Source organism: Leptonychotes weddellii, chromosome 3 (genome assembly GCF_054177405.1).
Source record: "Leptonychotes weddellii isolate Sample4059 chromosome 3, ASM5417740v2, whole genome shotgun sequence".
NCBI lineage: Eukaryota > Metazoa > Chordata > Mammalia > Carnivora > Phocidae > Leptonychotes > Leptonychotes weddellii.
Window position 1 is genome coordinate 43674901 of NC_138371.1, and position 9539 is coordinate 43684439.

Below are 9539 nucleotides of genomic sequence, written 5' to 3' on the forward strand. Positions count from 1 at the left end.
GAGACGATGGACTCTGAAAAACAGGCTGGGGGTTCTAGAGGGGAGGGGGGTGGGAGGATGGGTTGGCCTGGTGGTGGGTATTGAGGAGGGCACGTTCTGCATGGAGCACTGGGTGTTATGCACAAACAATGAATCATGGAACACTTCATCTAGAACTAATGATGTAATGTATGGGGATTAACATAAGAATTAAAAAAAATTTAAATTCAATTAATTAACATATAATGTATTATTAGTTTCAGAGGTAGAATTCAGTGATCATCGGTCTTATATAATACCCAGAGCTCATTACATCATGTGCCCTCCTTAATGTCCATCACCCAGTTACCCCATCTGCCCACCCCACTCTCCTCCAGCGACCCTGTTTATTTTCTAAGCTATATATGCTTAATTTTTTTACCAGTTAACTCAGCAGATAGCACTTTACATGTCTAAAATAATTGTCTGGAATGCCTGGGTGGCTCAGTCGGTTAAGTGCCTGCCTTTGGCTCAGGTCATGATCCCCGGGTCTTGAGATCAAGTCCAGCATCAGGCTCTTTGCTCGGTGGGGAGCCTGCTTCTCCTGAGCCTGCTTCTCCCTCTGCTTGTGCTCTCTCTCTCTGACAAATCAATAAATTCTTTTAAAGAATAAAATAACTATCTAAGCAAATAATAACTAGAAGGTAGATGGCTATAGTTAAGGTGTATAGTTTTTGTTTTTAAAAAATACAATTAATTGAAAAAATTCTTTATGACTACTTGGTGCTTTTGTGATTTAAGGTTAAAATAAAATATTGGGAATATAACTACAGAAAATCCCCTTTTAGAGACATTTTTCTCCTTATATGTATCTAAGAAACATTTTAAATTATTATAGTTTGGGAAAGTCAATAAGTGCCATCCCAAAACACTGAATAAAATGAAATTATTTATCAAAGTATATGATGGAATAACTTCTCTGGTGAGTTGACATTGGAAATGGACCACAGAACTATGTATGATTTTTTACAATGTGAAAGGCATGGGCATATGATAAATTTTGCTAAATACAATTGTCATTCTTGGCATCATGAAACTGTAATGGAACAGGAAACTATCACATGTAAAAATACATCATTTAATAGAGAGAAAAACAGCCAACGGAGTCTTATTCCCATTCCACTGTGTGTAAGTGGGTCACCTTGGTCCATCCTCTGAAATTAGAGTTTATAGGAGACCGTATGATATTGCAAGTAGTTAGGTAATTTCTGGAATATATTATAGAGCCTCATTGTGGTATAATTACATTTGTAGATGTGAAATCTTAGTTTTTCATATTTAAACAATATTTTAGTTTCTTACCCTTTTTATTTCCTTTGCAATATTCAACCTACTATCCTTTCTATTTGGAGTGATTTTTCTTTATTAAATGGCTTTAATTTATTAGTGTGCTATAATTTATGAATCCAGAGACCAGAATAAAAAAATAATGATCACTGGAAATTCCACAAAGTAGATACATTACGGTTAGAAAAGCGAGCTGATTCTGTGGCTACTTTCTATAAACTGTGAGAGTCAATAAAACAAAGGTTAGCTAGAAGAATTTATGATTTATTACCAAATCAACCCTAGGATTGAATCCTCCTTTCAATGGAGGAGTTACAAGCAGGGAATTTAAACACATATTATTTTGCCAGAATTTTCTTATTGGTGCATCAGTCATAAAGGTGTCTATATATAACATAATAGCTGCAGTTTAGCAATATTCCTACATAGGATATATTAATAACCCATTACATATCCAAATTGCCATTTTAAACAGTATTTTCACAGGACATAATTTATAGTTTTGACTGCTTCATGAGATTATGCACTCATATCAGCTTTTTAAAAAACAGAACATTTCTAACTGTAAGGATATGATGTCCCTTTTATTTTTTTTTAAACAATCAGAAAAAAGTTTGCTTTATTTACCTCATTGGATATCCTCCAATGTCCTTAACTTTGACACACTTCCAATTTTCTTGGCATGCTGAGAACGCTAAAGCCAAGCTTTTTATCACTCTGATATGTATCTTGGGTTCTTGTGGCTGAAAAAAATTTCCCTTGAAATCAAAATGTCACAATAAGATTGATTAAAATTACAAGGTTTTATTTCAAGGCAACTCATTTTCATCAAAGCTTTCTGCTTTTTTTTTTTTTTTTAGATTTTCTAGTTCTCTCTACTGGAGCATAATACCAACCTTGTCATTTATATGTACAGATTTCAAATTAACCTATATTGTACTTCTGTGAAAAAAATATTACCTTTTAGAGGCTTTTTACACTTTTCACTTAATTTTCTTTTCATTTTATAAAGTGCCCTTTTTTTTTTTTTAATTTCAGTGGAGCAAATATTTTCTCCCATCCAGTGGGTTGTCTTTATACTTTCTTGATAGTGTGCTTTAAAGTGCAAAACTTTAAAATTTTGATAAAGTCCTATTTGCCTATTTTTTTGGTTAACTTTTCTTTTTTGGGTCATATCTAAGATTATCATGTCATTGTTGGATTCAAAGTCACAAAAATTTACTGCTATGTTTTGTCCTATGAGTTTTATATTTTTAGCACTTACATTTAGATCTCTGATCCATTTTAACATTTGTATATGGATTGTGATAGGGAGCCATCTTCATTCTTTTGCATGCGGATATCCAATGTCATGCATCCACTTGTTGAAAATCATATTCTTTACCCACTGAATGATCTTGGCATCCTTCTTGTAATCAATTGACTATAAATGTGAGAGTTTTTAATTTCTGGTCTCTCTCAGTTCTGTTCCATTAACCTGTATGTCTATTCTTCTGCAGTACCACAAAGTCTTGCTTACTGTAACTTTGTAGTAAGTTTTGAAAATGGGAAGTATGAGTTGTCAACTTTGTTCTTCTTTTTCAAGATTGTTTTGGGGCTTTTCTGAGTCATATGTTACTATTTATTTGCATGTGTTTTAATTTGTTTTGTTGAAAACTGTACATCTTATATAACATATTGGAACAGCTCTGAATTGTTGGGGTTAATGTAGAGCATGAAATCAGCCATAATACCTGGCTTGCTAAAATGTAACAGGTCTCTGGGGGCGAGGGAAGGTTTCAGAGAAGGGCATAGGCCTCTGGAATGCCGAGGCCTGCATGACCACTCTGCCTTAGGAATACCGCGAAGCTCTCTTAGCCCAAACAGCTACCATGTGATCCAAGAGATGTATGCATTGTCCCATAGGCTATGTTTAGCAAAACTCCAAGAACACACAGATTAGCATTTCGTATCCTTCCCTTAAACAGATCCTCCTAGGTCTAGTAAGAGCCCTTGTCATACATCACCTGCTTGAGACACAGTGATAAGGATATGTGGATATCCTGAAGGACCAATAAAAGCGGGCACAAAGAGCAAAGGGTCTTCATCTCTGAGCATTGATCCCCTTGCCTTCTCCTCTCTTTCACAGTGAAGTTTGGAGTAATCTTTCATTACAGTACAGGGATTGCTGGCCATTCTTGGCACTAGATATAGATCTCCCTCCCCTCTCCTTGAGGCTTGTTTTTTTTTTTAAATTAAATTTTATAATTATTTATTCATGTAGTGAATCACTATTAGCTTATAATCTGTATTGTATATAAACACCTTTCTGAAATTTTGTTCTTTCTATATATATTGTTAGTAAACATGTGGATTTCTAGGGTAATTTTTAAAATTTAAATTCAATTAATTAACATATAATGTATTATTAGTTTTAGAGGTAGAGGACAGTGATTATATAATACCCAGTGATCATTACATCATATGCCCTCCTTAATTTCCATCACCCAGTTACCCCATGCCCTCATCCCCCTTCCCTCCCCCCCCCCCAGCAACCCTGTTTGTTTTCTGAGATTAAGAGTCTCTTATGGTTTGTCTACCTCTCTGGTTTCATCTTGTTTCATTTTTCCTTCCCTTCCCCTATGAATCTCTGTTCTGTTTCTTAAATTCTACATATGGGTGAGATCATATGATAGTTGTCTTTCTCTGATTGACTTATTTCACTTAGCATAATACCCATACCCTCTAGTTTCATCCATGTTTTTGGAAATGGCAAGATTTCTTTTTTTTTTTTTAAAGATTTTATTTATTTATTTGAGACAGAGAGAATGAGAGACAGAGAACATGAGAGGGAGGAGGGTCAGAGGGAGAAGCAGACTCCCTGCCGAGCAGGGAGCCCGATGCGGGACTCGATCCCAGGACTCCAGGATCATGACCTGAGCCAAAGGCAGTCGCTTAACCAACTGAGCCACCCAGGCGCCCTTTTTTTTTTTTTGATGGCTGAGTAGTATTCCATTGTGTGTGTGTGTGTGTGTGTGTGTGTGTGTCTATACCTCATCTTCTTTATCCATTCATCTGTCGATGGACATTTGGACTCTTTCCATAGTTTGGCTATTGTGGACATTGCTGCTATAAACATTGGGGTGCAGGTGCCCCTTTGGATCACTACATTTGTATCTTTGGGGTAAATCCCTAGTAGTGCAATTGCTGGGTTATAGGGCTTTTAATTTCAACTTTTTTGAGGAACCTCCATACCATTTTCCAGAGTGGTTGCACCAGCTTGCATTTCTACCAACAGTTTAAGAGGTTTCCCTTTTCTCTGCATCCTTGCCAAAATCTGTCATTTCCTGAGTGGTTAAATTTAGCCGTTCTGACCAGTGTGAAGTGGTATCTCATTGTGATTTTGATTTGTATTCTCCTGATGCCAAGTGATGTGGAACATATTTTCATGTGTCTGTTGGCCATTTGGATGTCTTCTTTGAAGAAATGTCTGTTCACGTCTTCTGCCTATTTCTTGATCGGATTATTTGTTCTTTGCGTGTTGAGTTTGGTAAGTTCTTTATAGATTTTGGATACTAGCCCTTTATCTGATATGTCATTTGCAAATATCTTCTCCCATTCTGTAGGTTGTCCTTTGGTTTTGTCGACTGTTTCCTTTCCTGTGCAAAAGCTTTTTATCTTGATGAAGTCCCAATAGTTCATTTTTGCCTTTGTTTCCTTGCCTTTGGAAACGTGTCTAGGAAGAAGATGCTGCAGCTGAGGTCACAGAGGTTGCTGCCTGTGTTCTCTAGGATTTTGATGGATTGCTGTCTCACATTTAGGTCTTTCATTCACTTTGAATCTATTTTTGTGTATGGTGTAGGAAATAGTCCCGTTTCATTCTTCTGCATGTGGCTGTCCAATTTTCCCAACACCATTTGTTGAAGAGACTGTCTTTTTCCATTGGGTATTCCTTCCTGCTTTGTTGAAGATTAGTTGACCATAGAGTTGAGGGTCCATTTCTGGGCTCTCTATTCTGTCCCATTGATCTATGTGTCTGTTTTTGTGCCAGTACCATACTGTCTTGATGATTAAAGCTTTGTAATAGAGCTGGAAGTCTGGCATTGTGATGCCACCAGCTTTGCTTTTCTTTTTCAACATTCTTCTGGCTATTTGGGGTCTTTTCTGGTTCCATACAAATTTTAGGATTATTTGTTCCATTTCTTTGAAAAAAGCTGATGGTATTTTAATAAGGATTGCACTGAATGTATAGGTTGCTCTAGGTAGCATAAACATTTTAACAATATTTGTTCTTCCAATCCATGAGCATGGAATGTTTTTGCATTTCTTTGTGTCTTCCTCAATTTCTTTCATGAGTGTTCTATAGTTTTCAGAGTACAGATCCTTTATCTCTTTGGTTAGGTTTATTCCTAGGTATCTTACAGTTTTTGGTGCAATTGTAAATGGGATCAACTTCTTAATTTCTCTTTCTTCTGTCTCATTCTTAGTGTATAGGAATGCCACTGATTTCTGTGCACTGATTTTATATCCTGCCACTTTACTGAATTCCTGTGTAAGTTTTAATAATTTTGGGGTGGAGTCTTTTAGGTTTTCATAAAATGTTCTTATAATTGTTTGTATTTCTTCGGTGTGGGTTGTGATCTCTCCTCTTTCATTCATGGTTTTATTTATTTAGGTCCTTTCTCTTTTCTTTTTGCTAAGTCTAGCCATGGGTTTATGAATCTTATTAATTCTTTCAAAGAACCATTTCCTAGTTTCGTTGAGCTGTTCTACTGTTCTTTTGGCTTCTGTTTCATTAATTTCTGCTCAAATCTTTATTAATTCTCTTCTCCTGCTGGGTTTAGGCTTTATTTGCTGTTCATTCTCCAGCTTTTTAGGTATAAGTTTAGGCTATGTATTTGAGACTTTTCTTGTTTCTTGAGAAAGGCTTGTATTGCTATATACATCCTTCTTAGGACTGCCTTTGCTGTATCCCAAAGATTTTGGACAGTTGTGTTTTCATTTTTGTTTCCATGAATTTTTAAAATTCATCTTTAATTTCCTGGTTGACCCATTCATTCTTTAGTAGGATGTTCTTTGCCTCCGTGTAATTGAGATCTTTCTGACTTTCCTCTGTGACTGAGTTCCAGTTTCAAAGTACTGTGTTCTAAAATATGCAGGGAATGATCCCAGTCTTTTGGTACCAGTTGAGGCCTGATTTGTGACCCAGTATGTGATCTATTCTGGAGAATGTTCCATGGGCACTCATGAAGAATGTGTATTCTGTTGCTGTAGGATGGAGTGCTCTGAATATATCTGTGAAGTCCATCTGGTCCAGTGTGTCATTCAAAGCCCTTGTTTCCTTGTTGATCTTCTGCTTAGATGATCTGTCCATTGCAGTAAGTGGGGTGTTAAAGTCCCCTACTATTATTGTATTATTATCAATGAGTTTCTTTAAGCTTGTTATTAATTGGTTTATATAATTGGCTGCTCCCATGTTAGGGGCATAAATATTTACAATTCTTAGATCTTGTTGGATAGACCCTTTAATTATGATATAGTGTCCTTCCTCGTCTCTCCTTACAGTCTTTGGATTAAAATCTAATTTGTGTACTATAAGGATTGCCACCCAGCTTTCTTTTGATATCCATTAGCATGATAAATGGTTTTGCACTCCCTCACTTTTGATCTGCAGGAATGTAACTGTAAAAATGAAAATTAAAAAAGATTTAAAAAAGAGTTGATAAAGTAAGAAAATGGTTGAAAAAGGAAAGAGAAGAAAAAATTAAGATTGAAAGACTAAAGAATGGTGGGAAAACAACCATGAATTCTATATACTATTTTCCCTTAGTGCTGGAGTTTTGCAGTTCTCCATGATCAGAAACTTGGTCTTAGCTGGATGTTCTTTCTGATCTTCTGGGGGAGTGGCCTGTTGTGCTGATTTTCAGGTGTCTTTGTGCCAGGCAGAACTGCACCGTCCTTGCCAGGCAGCCAGCCTATGTAAGCTGCTCTGATTTGCTCTATGTGGCTCTTGTTCCCTGAAGGCTCTCCACACAGCTTTAGAAGACGAGAATGAACACAGTGGCCTCCCAATCTCCAGCCCCAGAACTGAGAGCCTGGTGCCCCACTCCTCAGTGTGCCCTCAGGGGAAAGCAGTCAATTACTCCAGTCTCCCTGGTCTCCATCTGCACTCTGTGCTCACCCAGTCTTTGACTGAGTGTTTCTATCTCAGGCACGTAATCCTGTTTCAAGTCTCCAAACCTTGCAGACTTCTATGGTGTGCACCCACGATGCTCCTGCCCAGGGGATCTTGCCATGGTTCTGCAGCTCGCTGGGCCCCATCTGTATTCTCTTCTTCATTGGAGCTAGAAGCCTGCAAAATACACTTTCCAGAGTTGCTTATCACCTGACTCCTGATTGGCTTGTGCCAGTGAGAATGTACAGATGAAAGATTGAAAGGCAGAAAGAAGGCAGAAGCTATTTATATTCTGCTTCTATCAGTGATTGCCAGCAGTAGTAGCAGCAGGTGACTGAAGATACGATCCATGTTCCCTCAGGATCAGGGGTAATTCCAAGAACATCAATAAGACTGAAGGCTTCTGAATTGACAGCAATCCAGTTTTAAATGCAGCAGGAGCAAAGGCATCACTTCTGGCATTTCAGTGACACATGCAGGCTTATTGCTTCCAGCCTGAAGGAGGAAGCAGCTTCTAGATCTTTTCCCCCTTTTGCTCTCCATTCCCTCATGAATTTTTTTCTTTTCCCTTTTTCTCCTCTAGTCCCTTATCCAATTCCCTGCAATATGTGTCTCTTGCTTGAAATACCTAGAGAGGTTTCTCTTTTCTTTTCTTTTTTTTAATTAACATATAATGTATCATTTGTTTCAGAGGTACAGATCTGCGATTCAACAGTCTGACACAATTCACAGCGCTCATACCCTCCCCAGTGTCCATCACCCAGCCATCCCATCCTTCCCACTCCCCTCTACTCCAGCAACCCTCAATTTGTTTCCTGAGATTAAGAGTCTCGTGTGGTTTGTCTCCCTCTCTGGTTTCATCTTATTTCATTTTCCCCTCCCTTCCCCTATGAACCTCTGTCTTGTATCTCAAATTCCTCATATCAGTGAGATCATATGGTACTTGTCTTTCTCTGATTGACTTATTTTGCTTAGCATAATACCCTGTAGTTCCACCCATGTCACTGCAAATAGCAAGATTTCATTTTTTGATGGTTGCATAATATTCCATGGTATATATATATACCATATCTTCTTTATCCATTCATCTGTTGATGGACATCTTGGATCTTTCCATAGTTTTGCTGTTGTGGATATTGCTGCTATAAACATTGGGGTGCACATGCCCTTTTGGATCACTACTTTTATATCTTTGGGGTAAATCCCTAGTAGTGCAATTGCTGGGTCATAGGGTAGCACTATTTTGAACTTTTGGAGGAAGCTCCATACTGTTTTCCAGAGTGGCTGCACCAGCTTGCATTCCCACCAACAGTGTAGGAGGGTTCCCCTTTCTCTGCTCTCCACATCCCCGCCAACATCTGTCATTTCCTGACTTGTTAATTTTAGCCATTCTGACTGGTGTGAGGTGGTAACTCACTGAGGTTTTGATTTGTATTTCCCTGATGCCAAGTGATGTTGAGCACATTTTCATGTGTCTATTGGCCATTTGGATGTCTTTGCAGAAATGTCTGTTCATGTCTTCTGCCCATTTCTTGATTGGATTCTTTGTTCTTTGTGTGTTGAGTTTGATAAGTTCTTTATAGATTTTGGATACTAGCCCTTTATCTGATATGTCATTTGCAAATATCTTCTCCCATTCTGTCGGTTGTCTTTGGGTTTTGTTGACTGTTTCCTTGGCTGTGCAAAAGCGTTTTATCTTGATGAAGTCCCAATAGTTCATTTTTGCCCTTGCTTCCCTGGCCTTTGGCAATATTTCTAGGAAGAAGTTGCGGCTGAGGTCGAAGAGGTTGCTGTCTGTCTTCTCCTCTAGGATTTTGATGGATTCCTGTCTCATATTTAAGTCTTTCAACCATTTGGAGTCTATTTTTGTGTGTGGTGTAAGGAAATGGTCCAGTTTCATTCTTCTGTGTTTGGCTGTCCAATTTTCCCAACACCATTTATTGAAGAGACTGTCTTTTTTCCACTGAATATTTTTTCCTGCTTTGTCACATATTAGTTGACCGTAGAGTTGAGAGTCCATTTCTGGGCTCTCTATTCTGTTCCATTGATCTATGTGTCTGTTTTTGTGCCAGTACCATAC

At 37.9% G+C, this 9539-nt stretch overlaps 1 long non-coding RNA gene across 3 annotated transcripts in view; it reads left to right on the forward strand.

Moving 5' to 3' along the window:
* Positions 1-9539, forward strand: part of LOC145720504 (uncharacterized) — a 507675-nt gene that overhangs the window by 293795 nt on the left and 204341 nt on the right. The gene's annotated exons all lie outside the window — the stretch shown is intronic.